The following is a 23,069-nucleotide window of genomic DNA, read 5'->3' on the forward strand; positions in this document are numbered from 1 at the left end:
GACATTATACTACCGCACCGAAAGTGCCGCAGCACGCCCCTGTTTGGCCGGCAACACTGAAATACCGCCCCCCAATGCCCACCAATATTGATCAACTTGTAGCCGCATACTTCCAGGATGCGGCTGCAATGAGAAAGGGGAAGGGTCGCATACTGCATCTATCTCTGAATCGGCCCTTTAGTACTATAGTTTTCATCTTCCACTGCAGAACACAATAGATTTGTCCAGAGATGGAGCTAGACACACCCTTTGGGTGGAGCTGGCCACGCCCCCTCAATGGCTCACCATGCTATGCGATGCGCATTTTGCTTCCATCTATAATCTCCCTGAAACACATTTTCAAAAGTTGCCAAGTATGACCAACAGTAATAATTCACACTATATAAAATAATACAATAATAACAATAATGATTTTATTTATATAGCGCTCTTTCTCCAATAGGACTCAAGGCACTTAATAGATAGAATTAACATACTACAGTACAGAAACAATGAAGTACAGAAAAGCTTTTCATAAAATACAGAGAGCTTAAATATACCAAAAGGACATTATGGAAATGCTGAGTAAACAGGAAAGTCTTGAGTCTATTTTTGAAGGATTCTAGAGTGGGGAGCCTCTCGACTAATGCGGGAAAGCGAGCTTCATAGAGTCAGAGCCACGGGGCTAAAAGCTCGATCCCCAGATGAATTATGGGAGATTCTAGGTACTGCTAAAAGTCCTTCATTTACAGATCATAGTAATCTAGTGGGGCAGTATGGAATCAGAAGCTGTTCCAGGTACCTTGGGCCCTGGAACATGTAGGGCTTTGAAAGTCAGTAAGCCAATCTTGAAGATGATTCACCATCTTACAGGCAACCAGTAGAGGGAGTAGAGAATGGGTGTTATGTGGCTGGAACGGGGCTGGTTGGTTAACAGCCTGGCAGCTGCGTTTTGTAAGTGTAAGCGGTGTAATTCTTTTGCTGGGAGACCAAGGTAGATTGCATTGCAGTAGTCTAATCGATATGATACAAACATGTATGACTTTTGGCAGATCTTCAGAGAGAATTAAGTGTTTGAATCTGGCTATGTTTCTCAGATGAAAGAATGAGGATTTGATTGTGGCTAATATCTGATGTTTAAGTGTCAAGCCACCATTCAGGACAATGAACCCTATTCAGCACTGATTGCAAAACTTGCTAAAAAGCAGTTGCTGCGATCAAATCGTTGCCGCCCAGAAATAAAGAAAAAATGCCCATTGCAGAAATTGCGATCGAATCACAATGCGCGATATGATCGCATAACTATAAGCAAATACGAGAACATCAAAGAGTTTTTCCAGCTGTGCCAGGCAAGGTTATCCACAATTCTGCATATGCAAGAGGCTGGAAGTGGCCATCACTGATGAGACCCACCCGAAAAACGCCTTGCCACAACTTAATTTTTACAAACACCATGTTTCCTCCCCTAAATGCTGGCTCCCTGTCAAACAAAATTCAATTGCATTGAAGCACAATGAGTTTGCAGAAATAATCGCAAACTGCGGGTGCGCATGCATTTTCTCAATTTTATGATCTGTGCTTAATAGAGTCCTATGCCAAGATTCCGCACATGATCAGTGTTTTGTAATTCTGTAGCCCCTAGCATCAGTCCAGTTGGTTGACTATGCTGCAGTCTTGTCCTTTGATGTTGATAAGGACATCTGTTTTATCAGGATTCAGTCTCAGCAAACTGGTACTCATCCACTCCTGGAACTCTAGACCAGGCCATGGCACTTGATTATTTCACCCAGTGGTAGCATGTATACTGCAAAAAGCATGGTGGATAGTACAGAACCTTGTGGGACACCACATGGCAGTTGCACTAATGATGGTGAGTATACTCCATATGAAACTCTCTCTGTGAGCTGCCGGTGAGAAATTATTTGAACCAGCTTAGGGCTGTGCCATCTAATCCACAGAAATTATTCAGGCGCTCAAGCAGAAGCCCATGGTCGACGGTATTAAATCCTGCAGAGTTCTAGAAGGATTAAGATCGAACAGTCACTGCTGTCTCTTGCCATCAGAAGATCATTTAACACACACACACCAGGGCTGTTTCAGTGCTTTGTCTTCTCCTGAATCCCGATTGGAATGGATCATAAATTTCAAGGGTTGTGTCAGGCGAGTTTCCAGTTGATTTGCAAACACTTTCTCAATAACCTTTCCTAGAAAAGAAAGGTTTAATACCGGTCTGTAGTTGGTCATGCAGTCGTGATATAAATTAGGGTTTTTAAAAAGAGTTCTAACAATAGCTTCTTTTAGGGGTTTAGAAAAAAAATAGGAATTTAATACCTACCGGTAAATCCTTTTCTCTTAGTCCGTAGAGGATGCTGGGGACTCCAAAAGGACCATGGGGTATAGACGGGATCCGCAGGAGACATGGGCACACTATAAGACTTTGAATGGGTGTGAACTGGCTCCTCCCTCTATGCCCCTCCTCCTGACCTCAGTTATAGAACTGTGCCCAGGGAGACGGACATTTCGAGGAAAGAATTTATTGTGTAAACACGGCGAGTGTCATACCAGCTCATACCTCCAACTTGCCGCAGAACGTGGCCTTCAATAGAACACCAGCCGACGGCATGAAAAAATATACAGCAATATGCTGACCGAAATTGTAACACAACCAGTGTGTAAACACGACCAAAAATAGCAAACCGCATGCCATGTCATGAATAACGTCAGCAACAGACTGACTGAAAAGCAACCCAACATATGTACCATAACCAATAACTGCAGATACAGTACGCACTGGGACGGGCGCCCAGCATCCTCTACGGACTAAGAGAAAAGGATTTCCCGGTAGGTATTGAAATCCCATTTTCTCATACATCCTAGAGGATGCTGAGGACTCCAAAAGGACCATGGGGTCTATACCAAAGCTCTAGAACGGGCAAGAGAGTGCGGATGACTCTGTAGCACCGAATTGCCCAAACAAGAGGGCCTCAACAGCCAGGGTATCAAACTTGTAGAATGTTTGCAAAATCGTTTGATCCCAACGAAGCAGCTGCTCTGCAAGGCTATAAACCCGAGACCCCTCGGGCAGCCGCCCAGTATGAGCCCACCTACTTGGTAGAATGGGCCTTCACCGATATCAGTAACGGCAATCCAGCCGTAAAACGAGCAAGCTTAATCGTATTACAGATCCAGTAATAGTCTGCTTGGAAGCAGGAACCCCAATCTTGTTGGGAGCATATAGGATAAACAGAACCACCATTTTCCTGATCTGAGCCAATCTGGCAACACAAATGTTCAAAATTCCGACCACATCAAAATACTCCGATGTCGCCCAGGCGTCAGTAGCCACCTGCACCACAACAGGGTGGTTCAATTGACACCGATGAAACCACTTTTGGCAGAAACTACTCCCGAGTTCTCAACTCCGCTCTATCTTCATGGAAGATTAAACAGGGCTCTTGTGAGACCAAACCGGCAACTCAGACACCCGCCTTGCGGATGCCAAGGTCAACCGCATGACCACTTTCCAATGGAGGAATTTCAACTTAACCATACTGAAAGGTGCAATCTAAGAAATTGCAGTACCCGCAACACCACGTAAAGATCCCATGGTGTCTCAGAGGTACAAAGGGAGGATGGATGTGTAAGACTCCTTTTACAAAAGTATAAAACTCTTTAAAGGAGGCCCATTGTTATTTCTGGAAGAAAACCGATAAGGCCGAAATCTGAACCTTAATCGAGCCCAACCTAAGATCGCATCCACACGATCTTGTAAGAAAAGAAGGGAGAAAACGATCCATCCAGAATTCTTCCGTAGGAATTTTCGTGGATTCATACCAAGACACAAAATTTTCCCCAAATATGGTGGTAATTAGAGATGAGCGCCTGAAATTTTTCGGGTTTTGTGTTTTGGTTTTGGGTTCGGTTCCGCGGCCGTGTTTTGGGTTCGAACGCGTTTTGGCAAAACCTCACCGAATTTTTTTTGTCGGATTCGGGTGTGTTTTGGATTCGGGTGTTTTTTTAAAAAAACACTAAAAAACAGCTTAAATCATAGAATTTGGGGGTCATTTTGATCCCAAAGTATTATTAACCTCAAAAACCATAATTTACACTCATTTTCAGTCTATTCTGAATACCTCACACCTCACAATATTATTTTTAGTCCTAAAATTTGCACCGAGGTCGCTGTGTGAGTAAGATAAGCGACCCTAGTGGCCGACACAAACACCGGGCCCATCTAGGAGTGGCACTGCAGTGTCACGCAGGATGTCCCTTCCAAAAAACCCTCCCCAAACAGCACATGACGCAAAGAAAAAAAGAGGCGCAATGAGGTAGCTGTGTGAGTAAGATTAGCGACCCTAGTGGCCGACACAAACACCGGGCCCATCTAGGAGTGGCACTGCAGTGTCACGCAGGATGTCCCTTCCAAAAAACCCTCCCCAAACAGCACATGACGCAAAGAAAAAAAGAGGCGCAATGAGGTAGCTGACTGTGTGAGTAAGATTAGCGACCCTAGTGGCCGACACAAACACCGGGCCCATCTAGGAGTGGCACTGCAGTGTCACGCAGGATGTCCCTTCCAAAAAACCCTCCCCAATCAGCACATGATGCAAAGAAAAAGAAAAGAAAAAAGAGGTGCAAGATGGAATTGTCCTTGGGCCCTCCCACCCACCCTTATGTTGTATAAACAAAACAGGACATGCACACTTTAACCAACCCATCATTCTAGTGACAGGGTCTGCCACACGACTGTGACTGATATGACGGGTTGGTTTGGACCCCCCCCCAAAAAAGAAGCAATTAATCTCTCCTTGCACAAACTGGCTCTACAGAGGCAAGATGTCCACCTCATCTTCACCCTCCGATATATCACCGTGTACATCTCCCTCCTCACAGATTATCAATTCGTCCCCACTGGAATCCACCATCTCAGCTCCCTGTGTACTTTGTGGAGGCAATTGCTGCTGGTCAATGTCTCCGCGGAGGAATTGATTATAATTCATTTTAATGAACATCATCTTCTCCACATTTTCTGGATGTAACCTCGTACGCCGATTGCTGACAAGGTGAGCGGCGGCACTAAACACTCTTTCGGAGTACACACTTGTGGGAGGGCAACTTAGGTAGAATAAAGCCAGTTTGTGCAAGGGCCTCCAAATTGCCTCTTTTTCCTGCCAGTATAAGTACGGACTGTGTGACGTGCCTACTTGGATGCGGTCACTCATATAATCCTCCACCATTCTATCAATGTTGAGAGAATCATATGCAGTGACAGTAGACGACATGTCCGTAATCGTTGTCAGGTCCTTCAGTCCGGACCAGATGTCAGCATCAGCAGTCGCTCCAGACTGCCCTGCATCACCGCCAGCGGGTGGGCTCGGAATTCTGAGCCTTTTCCTCGCACCCCCAGTTGCGGGAGAATGTGAAGGAGGAGATGTTGACAGGTCGCGTTCCGCTTGACTTGACAATTTTGTCACCAGCAGGTCTTTCAACCCCAGCAGACCTGTGTCTGCCGGAAAGAGAGATCCAAGGTAGGCTTTAAATCTAGGATCGAGCACGGTGGCCAAAATGTAGTGCTCTGATTTCAACAGATTGACCACCCGTGAATCCTTGTTAAGCGAATTAAGGGCTGCATCCACAAGTCCCACATGCCTAGCGGAATCGCTCCCTTTTAGCTCCTTCTTCAATGCCTCCAGCTTCTTCTGCAAAAGCCTGATGAGGGGAATGACCTGACTCAGGCTGGCAGTGTCTGAACTGACTTCACGTGTGGCAAGTTCAAAGGGCATCAGAACCTTGCACAACGTTGAAATCATTCTCCACTGCACTTGAGACAGGTGCATTCCACCTACTATATCGTGCTCAATTGTATAGGCTTGAATGGCCTTTTGCTGCTCCTCCAACCTCTGAAGCATATAGAGGGTTGAATTCCACCTCGTTACCACTTCTTGCTTCAGATGATGGCAGGGCAGGTTCAGTAGTTTTTGGTGGTGCTCCAGTCTTCTGTACGTGGTGCCTGTACGCCGAAAGTGTCCCGCAATTCTTCTGGCCACCGACAGCATCTCTTGCACGCCCCTGTCGTTTTTTTAAAAATTCTGCACCACCAAATTCAAGGTATGTGCAAAACATGGGACGTGCTGGAATTTGCCCATATTTAATGCACACACAATATTGCTGGCGTTGTCCGATGCCACAAATCCACAGGAGAGTCCAATTGGGGTAAGCCATTCCGCGATGATCTTCCTCAGTTGCCGTAAGAGGTTTTCAGCTGTGTGCGTATTCTGGAAAGCGGTGATACAAAGCGTAGCCTGCCTAGGAAAGAGTTGGCGTTTGCGAGATGCTGCTACTGGTGCCGCCGCTGCTGTTCTTGCGGCGGGAGTCCATACATCTACCCAGTGGGCTGTCACAGTCATATAGTCCTGACCCTGCCCTGCTCCACTTGTCCACATGTCCGTGGTTAAGTGGACATTGGGTACAACTGCATTTTTTAGGACACTGGTGAGTCTTTTTCTGACGTCCGTGTACATTCTCGGTATCGCCTGCCTAGAGAAGTGGAACCTAGATGGTATTTGGTAACGGGGGCACACTGCCTCAATAAATTGTCTAGTTCCCTGTGAACTAACGGCGGATACCGGACGCACGTCTAACACCAACATAGTTGTCAAGGACTCAGTTATCCGCTTTGCAGTAGGATGACTGCTGTGATATTTCATCTTCCTCGCAAAGGACTGTTGAACAGTCAATTGCTTACTGGAAGTAGTACAAGTGGGCTTACGACTTCCCCTCTGGGATGACCATCGACTCCCAGCGGCAACAACAGCAGCGCCAGCAGCAGTAGGCGTTACACGCAAGGATGCATCGGAGGAATCCCAGGCAGGAGAGGACTCGTCAGAATTGCCAGTGACATGGCCTGCAGGACTATTGGCATTCCTGGGGAAGGAGGAAATTGACACTGAGGGAGTTGGTGGGGTGGTTTGCGTGAGCTTGGTTACAAGAGGAAGGGATTTACTGGTCAGTGGACTGCTTCCGCTGTCACCCAAAGTTTTTGAACTTGTCACTGACTTATTATGAATGCGCTGCAGGTGACGTATAAGGGAGGATGTTCCGAGGTGGTTAACGTCCTTACCCCTACTTATTACAGCTTGACAAAGGGAACACACGGCTTGACACCTGTTGTCCGCATTTCTGGTGAAATACCTCCACACCGAAGAGCTGATTTTTTTGGTATTTTCACCTGGCATGTCAACGGCCATATTCCTCCCACGGACAACAGGTGTCTCCCCGGGTGCCTGACTTAAACAAACCACCTCACCATCAGAATCCTCCTGGTCAATTTCCTCCCCAGCGCCAGCAACACCCATATCCTCCTCATCCTGGTGTACTTCAACACTGACATCTTCAATCTGACTATCAGGAACTGGACTGCGGGTGCTCCTTCCAGCACTTGCAGGGGGCGTGCAAATGGTGGAAGGCGCATGCTCTTCACGTCCAGTGTTGGGAAGGTCAGGCATCGCAACCGACACAATTGGACTCTCCTTGTGGATTTGGGATTTCAAAGAACGCACAGTTCTTTGCGGTGCTTTTGCCAGCTTGAGTCTTTTCAGTTTTCTAGCGAGAGGCTGAGTGCTTCCATCCTCATGTGAAGCTGAACCACTAGCCATGAACATAGGCCAGGGCCTCAGCCGTTCCTTGCCACTCCGTGTGGTAAATGGCATATTGGCAAGTTTACGCTTCTCCTCCGACAATTTTATTTTAGGTTTTGGAGTCCTTTTTTTACTGATATTTGGTGTTTTGGTTTTGACATGCTCTGTACTATGCCATTGGGCATCGGCCTTGGCAGACGACGTTGCTGGCATTTCATCGTCTCGGCCATGACTAGTGGCAGCAGCTTCAGCACGAGGTGGAAGTGGATCTTGATCTTTCCCTAATTTTGGAACCTCAACATTTTTGTTCTCCATATTTTAATAGGCACAACTAAAAGGCACCTCAGGTAAACAATGGAGATGGATGGATTGGATACTAGTATACAATTATGGACGGGCTGCCGAGTGCCGACACAGAGGTAGCCACAGCCGTGAACTACCGCACTGTACTGTGTCTGCTGCTAATATATAGACTGGTTGATAAAGAGATAGTATACTCGTAACTAGTATGTATGTATAAAGAAAGAAAAAAAAACCACGGTTAGGTGGTATATACAATTATGGACGGGCTGCCGAGTGCCGACACAGAGGTAGCCACAGCCGTGAACTACCGCACTGTACTGTGTCTGCTGCTAATATATAGACTGGTTGATAAAGAGATAGTATACTCGTAACTAGTATGTATGTATAAAGAAAGAAAAAAAAACCACGGTTAGGTGGTATATACAATTATGGACGGGCTGCCGAGTGCCGACACAGAGGTAGCCACAGCCGTGAACTACCGCACTGTACTGTGTCTGCTGCTAATATATAGACTGGTTGATAAAGAGATAGTATACTCGTAACTAGTATGTATGTATAAAGAAAGAAAAAAAAACCACGGTTAGGTGGTATATACAATTATGGACGGGCTGCCGAGTGCCGACACAGAGGTAGCCACAGCCGTGAACTACCGCACTGTACTGTGTCTGCTGCTAATATATAGACTGGTTGATAAAGAGATAGTATACTCGTAACTAGTATGTATGTATAAAGAAAGAAAAAAAAACCACGGTTAGGTGGTATATACAATTATGGACGGGCTGCCGAGTGCCGACACAGAGGTAGCCACAGCCGTGAACTACCGCACTGTACTGTGTCTGCTGCTAATATAGACTGGTTGATAAAGAGATAGTATACTACTGCTAATATTATATATACTGGTGGTCAGGTCACTGGTCACTAGTCACACTGGCAGTGGCACTCCTGCAGCAAAAGTGTGCACTGTTTTAATATAATATTATGTACTCCTGGCTCCTGCTATAACCTATAACTGGCACTGCAGTAGTGCTCCCCAGTCTCCCCCACAATTATAAGCTGTGTGAGCTGAGCAGTCAGACAGATATATAATATATATAGATGATGCAGCACACTGGCCTGAGCCTGAGCAGTGCACACAGATATGGTATGTGACTGACTGAGTCACTGTGTGTATCGCTTTTTTCAGGCAGAGAACGGATATATTAAATAAACTGCACTGTGTGTCTGGTGGTCACTCACTATATAATATATTATGTACTCCTGGCTCCTGCTATAACCTATAACTGGCACTGCAGTAGTGCTCCCCAGTCTCCCCCACAATTATAAGCTGTGTGAGCTGAGCAGTCAGACAGATATATATAATATTATATATAGATAATAGATGATGCAGCACACTGGCCTGAGCCTGAGCAGTGCACACAGATATGGTATGTGACTGAGTCACTGTGTGCTGTGTATCGCTTTTTTCAGGCAGAGAACGGATTATAAATAAAACTGGTGGTCACTATCAGCAAAACTCTGCACTGTACTGAGTACTCCTAATGCTCCCCAAAATTAGTAAATCAAGTGTCTCTCTAATCTATTCTAAACGGAGAGGACGCCAGCCACGTCCTCTCCCTATCAATCTCAATGCACGTGTGAAAATGGCGGCGACGCGCGGCTCCTTATATAGAATCCGAGTCTCGCGATAGAATCCGAGCCTCGCGAGAATCCGACAGCGTCATGATGACGTTCGGGCGCGCTCGGGTTAACCGAGCAAGGCGGGAAGATCCGAGTCGCTCGGACCCGTGAAAAAAAACATGAAGTTCTGGCGGGTTCGGATTCAGAGAAACCGAACCCGCTCATCTCTAGTGGTAATGACTTGACGTTACTCCTTTTCTGACTGAAGAAGAGTAGGGATCCGACGTTCAATCTCCAAGTCGTCAATGGAAACCGCGGTAAGTCTTGGAACACACATGGCACCTGCTATAACAGATCCTCTCGCATATGAAGAGGTCAGGGATCTCCTATGAGTACTCGCCGAAGATCTGGATACCAGCCCTCCTTGACCAGTCAGGAGCAAGGAGGATCATATGAACTTATGTTCTTCTTATACGTTTTAACATCTTTGGAAAGAGTGGAAGTGAAGGGAACACATAGGCCGACCGAAACACACAGGGTGTCACTAGGGCGTCCGCCGCTATCGCTTGAGGTACCCTCGACCAGTAACAAAAATTTCTGAAGTTTCTTGTCGAGGCGAGACGCCATCTTGTCTATTTGCGGAATTCTCCAAAGACTTATCACTTCTGTGAAAACCGCTTGAACGGAGAACGTGTCCGCCGAGGAAGTCTGCTTCCCAGTTGTGCACTCCTGGAACGAACATCGCTGATAGAGCGCGTAAATGTTTTCTGGCTTCTGACATTTCTACTGCGGTTATTGTCTGTAGAAAACCGTTATAAATGGCCCTAAACTCTAGACCGTTAATGGGGCGACAAGTATCCTAACATGACACTTGTCCTCAGTGAGAATTGCGCCGCTACCACAGGAGCGAGATACTGGTCTTGAAACCATGATTATCCCAGGTGAGAACCGGACCACTTGCCCAACAGGTCCTGCTAAACACTCAGGCCTACAACCTGTCCACTGAATGGCCTCATAGGCCCCAACCAACTTTTTCAGCAACTGAATGTATCGACAGATTGACACCGTTACAGGTCTGCCAGACTCTGAATTCTCAGAGCATCCCCCTTTCTTTTTTCTTTTTTTTTTGGAAGCAAATAAACTCTTCTCAGTGCTGCCTCTAAAAATATTGCCCTAGCCGATCTCTGCGTCGTTGGGACCAACAGGGATACTGGCAAGTCCCGTTGTTGAAGAACTGGCAAGGAGAAAACAACGTTTTGCACCATGTAGCTTCTTGATCTCTCCATAATTCAGAGAGCGATCCAGTACAGAATAAATATGACTCCTTACTATCGAAGGAAACCCATCATACCGCCATCACCCTGGCGAAATGGTAACAACAATCCTGAATCGCAAACCTCAGGCAAGCCTAATGCGGAAGAAACCATAATTAGACCTCCTTACTCCACTTTCAGAGTGGAGAACCCTGCCATGAGAGATTCCCACATGGAGTTTAAGTAGGAAAATTGAGATTTGTCTGACCGAGTCGTCCAGCCTCGGGAGCACAAAAAAACTTGAACAACAGCTTCTTCTTTTTTTTTTATGACTGGAACAGCAGGACAATGACCTGACCCTGACACAACTCTTGTATTGCGTCACATAATACCTCCCTATCATAAGGAGGCTCGGTAAGGTTGATTTGAAAAAATCAGTGAGGGGGACGTTTGGAACTCCCAGGACTCTATCCTTAACTCACTGGTCCATGTCCTTTCCAGGACTGACTGAAGAGTTTTAGACGATGCCCACCTGTGTGGGCCCCCGCAAGATAGACCCAACGTCCCACGGTGGACGTGGCAGAAAGAATGGATGATTTCTGCTCCTGTGAACCTGAACAGGCAGCTGACCTCTTACCTTTTTTACCTTCCCTTACCTGCAAAGAAAGGGGAATCCTTATCTATTCGGTCGAAATGACTGCAACCTACAACAATGCGTCACCAACCGTTGTGAGGAAACATAGGGCAAGAAGGTAGACTTACCCGTGGCACCTCCCGAGAGCATATTAACAAGGCCATCACCAAACCAGGCTTCACCTTCATGGGGAAGAGACTCCACTTATTTTCGGAGTCAGCATTTGTGAATCCACAACGCCCTCCTAGCCAAGACCGCCATGGAAGTTGGCCCGCGCACCCAAGAGTCCCATCCCTTGCAGTCGCATGGCAGTATATTGTAATTGTCTAAACATGACCAAACTTAAGGAGTATCACATCTCTCCTCAGGGTAATTATATCGGATGACAAAACAAACCGACCATTTCTGAATACAAGCACTCCCCCTTGCGCATGCAATGCAAGTATAATCAAAGCATATAATTAAAATATCACTTAGCTTCCTGTAAACGATCCTTTGTGACACGGCCCCATACAGAACAGGGGTTGACTCTCACTTTATTCTATCCATGGCGGGAAAAGAATAAACACTCGGACTTCTCGTGATGATTTGAAACCATCTTGTCACGGCTGATCTAGAGTTATTCAACAGAGCGACCAGCACATGAGAAGGAAAAGTTTACTTCAGCATTCATTATAAAAAAAAATTTTTGTATAAATATACCCATTTAAATTCACATATACACACATATATCTATATATACATATCACATATATATATATATATATATATATATATATATTTATTGTGACAAGAACACTGGGATAGTGTTTGAGGGCAGGTATGTTTGTCCCAGGTTCTTGTCTTACATGTATTAGAAAAATGAAAACTTCTAGGAATATGTTTTGTTTTGTTAGAACCTTTTCAGTTTGTTGGAAAAGCTGGGTAAGGGCCCTGAAAGAGAGATGGGGCAAGTTCCAGACATTGGGCCCAGTTCGGGTCTTTGGCCTCACAGAAGGCTAATCAGGCTTTCAGCTGTGTAAGAGTGTTATAGAGCTGCTGGCCTGATTAGGGTGGGAAGACTGCAGGATCTCTGTGAGAGAAACACGCTCCTGATACAAGTAAGCTATACAGTGCTTACTGGAGAACTCTGTGGGTTTTTTGTTTAGTGATAGTTAGGAACATCTTGTGTTTAGTTAGTGCCGGATAGGCAAGGTATTTTCTTTTGGTGTTTGTTTTATTTTCTGTATAATAAAACTGGCTGGGGCCAGTTGTACCAGAACCTGGACTTGTGTTGTTCCTCAGCTGCTGCGTGTTGCCATATACCCCAGGAAACGGCACTTTGCACCCTTACAGTGTTACAACTTGGTGGAGAATGCGAGCATGCCGTTCTGCGCATAAGTGAAAGCAGCAGCTTTGTGAGGCCTGCAGAAAACGGTGGTTTATGCAGATACATGTAGAGATCTGCCCTGTGGGCACATCAGAGGTGCTGTCCCTGGCTGTCCCCTAGCCAATCGGCGCTCGCCGCGTCACAGGCCCCGCCCCCGGCGTCTGACATCAGATGCCGGGCGGGAGCCGAAGAGGATCAGAAGCGCGCGGAAGAGCGCGGAAGAAGAAGCGGCCGGGACCCAGAGGAGGAAGTCGGAGCGGGAGAGAAGACGACGGCTGCGGAAAGAAGAGCTCCGGTGGCCGCGGAAGAGGCCGGAAGACTCCAGGCCCGGGAAAGAAGATGTCCAGCGGTGGCTGGACGCGGCAAGGCGACGGCGGCGCCGCTGGTCAGGACGGGCCAGCGGCCGAAGATTGAAAAAGAGCGCCGGAGAGGTCACCAGGGGTGGAAAGTAAGAGAGCTGATGAAGCTCCCCCCTGGTGCCTCTCCCAGCGGGTCAGGTAGGCCCTTCTCAGGTGCCCCTGTACCCGCTCCTCCCTAGACCACCGGGTGTTCGGGCATTAGGCCCGTGGGCACGTAGTCAGGCCCTTCCGGCCTGTGGGCACGTAGTCGGGCCCTCCCTGCCCGTGGGCACATTGTCGGGCTCATGGCCCTGTTAGCCGGGCGCTAGGCCCGCGGCCACATTTAGTCGGCTGGGGCGCAAGAAGGCCGCTGTGACGCCCTGCAAGAAATGTCGGCAAACGGGGCACTTTGCCGACGAGTGTACTTGGCGAGAGACGTCCCCAAAGAAGGTGGTCCAGGAAGCGGACCGAAGACGTCAGAAGGGCCAAGCGAAGAAGGAGTCCTGGTGTTTGCTCTGCGGAAACTACGGGCATGAGCATAACCGTTGTCCCTGGGATGAAGAGTGGAGCCAAGACTAGGTTGATTTGCAGTGTGAAAGCTGTGGAGATCCCCGACATGCAGAGCCCGTGTGTGCGCTCTGCGAGGCGAGAGGAAATGCGCTTCCCGATTGTCTGTGGAATGAGGACCGGATGATTGCGGATGGTCGTGCCCAGAGATGGGAGGAGGAAACCAGGGAAATGGAGCAGAAGACCCTGCTTGAAGGTAGTTCGCAGGTGCCCATTTCCTCTGAGCCGGAACCAACGGGTGAAGATCCCTCAGTGAAGGAGGTGGCCAAGGAACCCGTCTTGGAGAAGGTGGCAGTGGCCCTCCCTTGTTGGAAGTGTCGGCGACCAGGACATGCGGCCAGTGAGTGCCCCTGGGAAGATGCCACGGACCTACTTTGTCCCAAGAAAGCGACCCCAGTAACGAAGGATCCTTTCCCGCATCAGACGGAGGTGGACGACTGGGAGGTGAAGAGACCACGTTGTGAAGGAAGGCGTGAAGACCCAGTGACGAGGATGTCCGGAATCTCCCCGCGACCAAGACGTGCGGAACAGGTGTGTCCTGGGTACCTAGAGATGCCAGCGGAAGAGAAGTACGCTGAGGAAGTGAAGATGCCAGCGGAAGCGAAGGAGTACGCTGAAGAAGTAAAGATGCCAGCGGAAGGGACCAAGTACGCTGAGGAGGAAAATAATCCCCTAGTCCAGGTGTCGGTGGAGGAGGGCTCGGACTACGGTGAGATGTCCGCCGACTAATCCCTCCAAGAGCAGATGGAGGACGACTCGGGCATCGGGAGTGCCGACGAGTGGGACTGGCAGGATCGGGTGGAGTCGTGCTCCCAGTTGAATGCCCTCCGTGAAGAGGAGGAGATAGTCCTGGAGCAAGAATACCTGCCGGAAGTGCCGAAATGGACGGACGTACGGGGAGAGGATCGTGATGCCGTGGGAGGACCCGTTCCAGAGGAAGACATGGGACCTTTGGAGATGCCCCACGAGGAGATGCGACAGATGGTGGTTGTTGCCCGGGAGGAAACGGATGCCCCGGAGGATTCCGCTGTTGGGTGGTGGTCGGTACCACACCCTGAAGACAGGGACGATGCCACAGACGACATGGGAGGTCAAGAGTGGGTGACTGTTGTCCCTGTGGAGGAAGATTCCCCTTGGTGGCCAACGTCGAGCGACCGTGAGGAGATGCCACTCCCCCAGAGGATCCGCCGATGGAGGTCAGGAGGTAAAAAGAGGAACCCGGAGCTGGAGGTGGAAGGATGTGGGGTCACGGTCTGTCCGGGCTGGACCCTCGCACACAACCTCGCCAGAGGGACCTCGGAATTCCCTGACCCGCGGACGAGGGACATCGGGAGGAACTTTGTAGGGACTACAAAGGAAAAAGGGGGGGGGAATGTAGAGATGTGCCCTGTGGGCACATCAGAGGTGCTGTCCCTGGCTGTGGACAGCGCTGGGGCAGCTTGTCTGTCCCCAGCGCTGGGTGTGCGGCGACGGGTGTCTGGTGCAGGGATCGGATGTTTCCCTGCACCAGGCTGTCGGCGGCGGGTAGCGGCGCGGCGGCAGCGCTTTAAACTTGGCGCCGTTCTGGCCGCCAATCAGAAGCGCCGCCCGCGGCTTTTCGAATCCGGCGCCGTCCGCGAGCCAATCGCGGCTCGCGGGGCGCCGGCCAATCAGAAGCGGGCGCGGCTAGCCAATCGGCGTTCGCCGCGTCACAGGCCCCGCCCCCGGCATCTGACGTCAGATGCCAGGCGGGAGCCGAAGAGGATCAGAAGCGCGCGGAAGAAGAAGCGGCCGGGACCCAGAGGAGGAAGTCGGCGCGGGAGAGAAGACGACGGCCGCGGAAAGAAGAGCTCCGGTGGCCGCCGAAGAGGCCGGAAGACTCCAGGCCCGGGAAAGAAGATGTCCAGCGGTGGCTGGACGCGGCGAGGCGACGGCGGCGCCGCTGGCCAGGACGGGCCAGCGGCCGAAGATTGAAAAAGAGCGCCGGAGAGGTCACCAGGGGTGGAAAGTAAGAGAGCTGACGAAGCTCCCCCCTGGTGCCTCTCCCAGCGGGTCAGGTAGGCCCTTCTCAGGTGCCCTTGTATCCGCTCCTCCCTAGACCACCGGGTGTTCGGGCATTAGGCTCGTGGGCACGTAGTCAGGCCCTTCCGGCCTGTGGGCACATAGTCGGGCCCTCCCGGCCCGTGGGCACATTGTCGGGCTCGTGGCCCTGTTAGCCGGGCGTTAGGTCCGCGGACACATTTAGTCGCCCATGGCGCAAGATAGGCGGGCATTAGGCCCGAGCGGCAATCCAGGCAATAGGCCTGTGGGGACATTAGAGGGCATTAGGCCCTAGTGTATTTTGGCCAATTAGGGTAACATAAGGTGACCCTGGGCACCAGGCCCAGGTCACCCAACGAGGGACGAGTTAGGCGGGCACTAGGCCCGTGGGTAAAGTCGGGCTTCGGGTCCGTGTGCAAATAGGGGGCGCTAGGCCCAATAAATAAGTGGTTCCCCCAAAGTGAATAGAGGTGGCACTGGGCACTAGGCCCAATTCACCTCAAGGTGTTTAGGCAGGCAGGCCCGCTCGGCCTGAGCCCTGGAAAGAGAGTACGGGAGGTGGGTGAGCTGTGCGGCCCCCACTACCGGGTGTTCTGAGTCGGGTATAGCACCGTGGTAGTTGCGTGCACTGTGTATCGTGATGTATGTTGTTACCGTGCGGGGCAAAGTATGAGCTTGTTAAGTGTGTTTAGTTTTGTTGCACCACATCCACAGAGCTAGTTTGAGGGCTCTGCCGTTGTAGTTAGTATAGGGGTGTGACACTAGGTTAGAGTTAGGCCCTGCATGGCTGTTTGCTTGTTTGTTTGCCTCCTTACAGGGACCTGTAAGAGAAGAAGACGTTCGCAGTGCGGAACTGACGGTGAGTGGCATCTGTGTGCGTTTGTCCCTTGTCTGTCCCCGAGCGCCGGAATAGGGATTGCTCACGGACGTGAGAATCCCCTTCATCACACTACGTGCGAGAGCGCGAGTGTGTGAAATCTGGGTGGCTGAGGCTTTGTGCCAGTGATGACCTTTCACCCAACCGGTGAAGGTCGCCGCCACCCCTGGGGTATCCCCTTTTCCAGTGGAAGAAGGGTTGATAACCCCCTTAAGGTAAACTATTTTCTCCTCAGCTCGGTCGTCGGTCAGCTCCGAGAGGGAATCGCCGTGTCCGTATCCGACTGAAGATTGCCAGGTCCGTTGAAGGTTCCGGTACCTGAAGGTGAGAGAGAGCGGCGCCTGGTGAGTACCGAAACTACACCTGCACGGCAGCAGGCACCACCACACGCACCCCCGCACCTCTTACATACAGCCCAGTGTGAAGTTACTGAGACTCGCCCTGAGGATTTGATATATGTCCTGGGTGAAAGCAGCTACAAAGCCACCTGAAAAATCTGTCGACATGGAGGAACTGCTTAAAGCCTTGCTGCAAGCTACAGTGGCTCAGCAGGAGGCCAACAGACAGCAGCAGGTGGCAATGGAGGAAAATTGGGGACAGCAGCAGGTGGCAATGGAGGAAAATAGGAGACAACAGCAGGCAGCTGTTGACGAACTTTACAGGCAACAGCGTCAGGATAGAGAGGCCTTAACAAAAGTGGTGCAGAGCCTTGCAGCCCGGATTGGAGATGTGGCCGTCAGTGCTCCGACCAGCTCTAGTTCTATATGGGCCAGTCACTTCCTGCAGAAAATGACAGAGGCTGATGATGTGGAGGCCTACCTGACCACGTTTGAAAGGACTGCCGAGCGTGAGAACTGGCTGAAAGCACAGTGGGCCAGCCTGCTGGCACCTTTTCTGTCAGGTGAGCCCCAAAAAGCGTACTTTGATTTAAGCCCTGCTGAGGCTCAGGACTATGATAAACTAAAGACTGAGATCCTGACCCGCCTAGGAGTCACGCTGTCAGTACGAGCACAACGGGTGCACCGTTGGGTGTACGCCATAGAGAAGCCGCCTCGCTCGCAGATGCACGACCTTATTCAGCTAACAAAAAAATGGTTACAGCCAGAGACATTAACTGGTCCCCAGATGGTTGAAAGAGTCGTCATGGACCGCTACTTGAGATCTTTGCCCATGGTCCTGCGCAAGTGGGTGAGCCATGGAGACCCAGGTACTGCTGACCAATTAGTGGACATGGTAGAGAGGTATTTGGCAGCAGAGGAACTACTGATGACCACCCAGCAACCCATAGATCCTCGACAGCGCCCTTCAGTAAAGACTGGTAAGACTGTTCCATGGGAAAATGTTGCTGGGCGGTTAAGAGAACGCAAGGCTGGAGAGACTGTAAACACTGGCCCTGGAGACAGGCCAATGGGGCTAGAACGGTCTATGCTGCCCAAATGGGTTGATAATCGTGTGGTTAAATGTTTTAGGTGTGGTATGCCAGGTCATGTTATTGCCAATTGCCCAGTCACGCAAGAGCCCATGCAATGTGATGCTGCCTTTGAATGTCGCAGAATGTCTTTCTTTGCTAGGTTAGCCTGTACTGTGGTACCTTCACCTGAGCTGGAAAAACAAATGTGTGATGTGTTCTTAGAGGGTAACCGGGTAGAGGCCTTGCTAGATTCAGGAAGTTTAGTTACCCTCGTGAAAGCGGGGTTAGTGAACCTCTTAAAGGTCCAGCAAATACCTATTGGGGTAACTTGCATACATGGGGATACCCAACATTATGTCACTGCTGAAGTGAATATAGAAACTTGTTGTGGGTCAGCAATTGTTAAAGTAGGACTGGTCCCCACCTTGGTGCATGAGGCCATAATAGGGAGGGATTTTCCTCATTTTTGGAAACTGTGGGAATCACGTTTATCAACAGATGTGAGAAGTAAAGAGCCAGTTGATAATACCGGTGATTTCATGGATGTACGTGTGTCTTCGGAACTTTCTGACCCTTTGCCTTTTGCTAGTTTGGTTGGGGGAGGGACAGATGGGGAATCCAGTGAAGACCCTCTTGCTGGGAACAGAGACATAGTAGTTAGAACTGGAAGCATGCCTGACCTGGAGGTAAAGAAGGACCTGTTTGCGTCTGAACAGTTAAAGGATCCTACCTTAACATAGAGAGAATGTTAAGGTTGTTAATGGAGGACCTGTGGTACCAGGTGACAGGGTTACGTATCCCCACATGGCCATCTGTAATGAGCTCTTGTACCACATTGTCAAAAGGGGTGAGGATGTGGTGGAACAGCTGGTAGTTACCCAGCTTTAGCGGAGAATGGTACTAGATTTAGCTCATAGTAACGTTACAGCAGGACATTTAGGGGCAGAAAAAAACACTGAAAGAGTTTTACAAAGGTTCTTTTGGCCAGGGGTTTATAAAGAAGTGTCTGAATATTGTTCTTCTGTTAGGGTCTCCTGCCCTGTGCTGCCACGTCGTCATGGCAACCGGGAGACAAGTGCTAGTGGAGTAACCTGAGCGCAGCTGATACTCCGGTTCGGGTCTTTTGCTGTGCAGTGGTTATAGGCTCTGTGCACGGCAGGGGATCCGGTGCTGGTTTTTGTGCTCACAGTCTGTGAGGTCTGAGTGGGGCGTGGACAGCACCTGCTTTATAAGGCCTTTTTTCAGGGTAAGCAGATGCTGCTGAATCTCTGTTGGTTAGTCAGTTCATGAAAGTTAGCCAGTACTGTGTAGCTTTGTATTTGTTTGTTGCTTACTGCAAATAGGCCTGGGGATTTGGTATTACACTCTGCCAATCCAGACCTAGCAGTAAGACTGGAGTCAGTCGTTTAGCTTGCTGGGGTTCTGTTATTACTCTGTGAACTTAGCAAGTTTGCGGCTGTATTCTAACACTTGCCTGTCTAATCCTGTCTCACTGTGCTAGGTGTCAGGGGTCAGTTTAGTGGCAGTAAGCTTAAACCTGTGCACTGCAAGTGAGAATCAGGATTGTGGAGGCTCTCCTTGTGTCTATCATTCCATCTCTGACCAAGGAGTTTACTGCCACACCCGTTGGTAACCCTTTAGGGTTTTGCTGTTGCCCTTAGCAACAGCATTTCGGGTTCTCTACGTATTAAAACACAACATCTTGCTTTTTACATCTGAGCAGTTCTAATACAAGGGAGATACCCAGTTCCTTAGCCTCTGGGCTTCTCTGTTCACTGTGTGTGTATTTTGTTACCCTATCACCTTCTGTGTACGTTATGTCATATTCCCCAGTTTGTCTGTGAGTCCATTTGTTTTGCATAACAGTTCAAACACCAGTACATTCCTGCAGACACTGGAGTGCATAACAGTTCTGACACTAGTACTTTCCTGCAGGCACTGGTGTGCATAACATATTCAGCAGCCTAATACTCCTGTTGAAATTTTGTGGGAATATGGAGCATACCCCTCAAAATACGTTGCAACAGGTGGTCGATCAGGTGCAGGTCCTGACTCGGCAATTTAATGATTTGTCCATTAAAATGCACACCTCCCAGGCTGCTGGCGGAGCTCCCGCAGCAGCAGCACCTGCAGGGGTTAAGGAGCCGAAAGTAAATCTCCCGGATCGTTTTTCTGGAGATCGCTCGCAGTTCTTTTGTTTCAAGGAGAGCTGCAAGCTATACTTCCGGCTTAGGCCTCAGTCTTCTGGGTCGGAGATTCAGCGGGTGGGCATAGTGATTTCCTTGCTACAAGGAGACCCACAGGTCTGGGCATATGGGTTGCAGCCTGACTGTCCGTCGCTTAAAAGTGTTGATGCTTTTTTTACGGCACTGGGCATGTTGTATGATGACCCTGACAAGACGGCCTCAGCCGAGGCTCAGATTTCGATCCTTAAGCAAGGGCGAAGGCCAGTTGAGGTTTACTGTACGGAGTTTCGGAGGTTGGCCCATGATACCCAGTGGAATGACCCAGCCCTGAGACACCAGTACCGAAGAGGTCTTTCTAACCAGATAAAGGACCAACTGGTACAATATCCCTTGCCTGATAGCTTGGATCAGCTCATGCAGTTATCCATCCGGGTGGATAGACGGCTGAGAGAGCGTAGGCTTGAAAGGGAGACTGAGATTTCCTTCCTTCCCAAGGGAACCTCAGACTCTGAGGAATTTTCTGAGGAGCCTATGCAGATTGGGGCTACCCGCCTCTCCTCGCGTGAGAAGACGCGGAGGAGACAGCAGGGGTTGTGTTTGTACTGTGGGAATAAAGGTCATGTGGTAGTATCATGCCCAGAAAAGCCGGAAAACTTCAGGGCCTGAGGGTGATGGGAAATATCCTGTCAGGCCAGAAGTCAGAATTTCCCAAGAAGACTTTTATCATTCCGGTGACCTTGAAGATCCTCAGTCAAACTGTCAAGACTGAGGCCTTTGTGGACAGTGGGGCCGACGGGGTTTTTATGGACCGCCAATTCGCCCTAAAACACTCTGTTCCCTTAGTACCCTTGGCATCGGAAATTGAGATTTGTGGGTTAAACGGGGAACCATTATCCCAAGGTAAAATTACCTCTTGCACTAGCCAGATTTCTTTGTTTATTGGAGCCACACACTCTGAAAAATTGTCCTTTTATGTGACTGTCTGTACTTTTGCCCCATTGGTGTTGGGGTTACCCTGGTTAAGGGCCCACAATCCTCAATTTGACTGGGTCTCTGGGGAGATTCTTAGTTGGGGTACTGATTGTTTCAGGAGTTGCTTGAGCCTTCCAGTCAGGCTCTCGCAGCTAAGTTTGCCAGGATTGCCAGGGTGTTATGCAGATTTTGCGGACGTGTTCTCCAAAAAAGTTGCAGAGGTACTACCTCCCCATCGCCCCTATGACTGTGCCATTGATTTGTTGCCAAATGCTAAGCTTCCCAAGAGCAGGTTGTACTCCCTGTCACGTCCTGAGACTCAGGCTATGGCAGAGTACATTCAGGAGAACTTGGCTAAGGGATTTATCAGACCTTCACAGTCTCCAGTTGGGTCGGGGTTCTTCTTCGTGGGTAAAAAGGACGGTTCGTTGCGACCCTGCATCGACTTCAGGGAATTGAACCGTATCACGATTAAAAACTCATACCCACTGCCTCTCATTTCGGTCTTGTTTGACCAGCTTCGTACTGCCACCATTTTTTCTAAGATTGACCTACGCGGTGCGTACAATCTAATCCGAATAAGAGAGGGGGATGAATGGAAGACTGCCTTTAATACCCACTCAGGGCATTATGAATATTTGGTGATGCCTTTTGGGCTCTGTAATGCCCCGGCAGTCTTCCAGGATTTCATGAATGATGTGCTCAGGGAATATTTGGATAGATTCTTAGTTGTATACTTAGATGACATCCTAATCTTCTCCCATTCCCTGGAGGAACATCGGAAGCATGTACGCTTAGTCCTCCAGAAACTCAGAGACCACCGGCTTGGGGCGAAGCTGGAGAAGTGCGAATTTGAAGTTCAGCAAATCGCATTTCTAGGATATATTATCTCCCCAGAAGGTTTCCAAATGGAGGGTTCCAAGGTACAGGCAGTCCTGGATTGGGTGCAGCCCACTAGTTTGAAGGCGCTTCAGCGTTTCCTGGGCTTTGCGAATTTTTATAGACGATTTATCGCTGGATTTTCGTCTATAGTGGCGCCCTTGGTGGCACTCACTAAGAAAGGGGCGGATGTTGCTCACTGGTCTTGTGAGGCTAAAGCGGCTTTTGCCCGTCTCAAAAGGGCATTTGTTTCGGCCAAGGTGCTGCGACACCCAGATCCAGAGCGTCCTTTTGTGGTGGAGGTGGATGCCTCTGAGATGGGTATTGGGGCAGTGCTTTCTCAGATGGGAGTGTCTGATAATCGCCTTCATCCCTGTGCTTACTTTTCCCGTAAATTTTCGCCTGCCGAGATGAATTATGACGTGGGTAACCGGGAATTGTTGGCTATTAAGGATGCACTCGAGGAGTGGAGACACTGGCTTGAGGGGGCTAAGTTTGTGGTCTCAATTCTCACTGACCATAAGAATCTGGCATATTTAGAGTCAGCAAAGCGTCTCAATGCCAGGCAGGCACGATGGGCTTTGTTTTTTGCTCGCTTTAATTTTTTGATAACATATCGCCCTGGGTCAAAAAACATCAAGGCTGATGCGCTCTCGCGGAGTTTTGCTCCAATCCAGGAGACCACCGAGGAGCCGTTGCCCATTGTTTCCCCATCATGTATTAAAGTGGGCATTACCCAGGACCTCTTATCATTAGTCCTTAGAGCACAGGAGCAGGCTCCTCCAGACCTTCCGGTAGGTCTTTTGTTTGTGCCTCCTAGGTTAAGACAGCGAGTGTTCCTGGAATTCCATGCCAAGAAGTCGGCAGGTCACCCGGGTATTGCCAGAACTCGGGAGTTGCTATCTAGGGCGGTGTGGTGGCCCTCGGTGGCTAAGGATGTGGATCAGTGGGTTCGGGCATGTGACATCTGTGCCCGAAATAAGACTCCTAGAGGGGTTCCTGTTGGCCCATTACATCCACTCTCTATC

The sequence above is a fragment of the Pseudophryne corroboree genome, chromosome 4 (assembly GCF_028390025.1).
Source record: "Pseudophryne corroboree isolate aPseCor3 chromosome 4, aPseCor3.hap2, whole genome shotgun sequence".
Classification (NCBI taxonomy): domain Eukaryota; kingdom Metazoa; phylum Chordata; class Amphibia; order Anura; family Myobatrachidae; genus Pseudophryne; species Pseudophryne corroboree.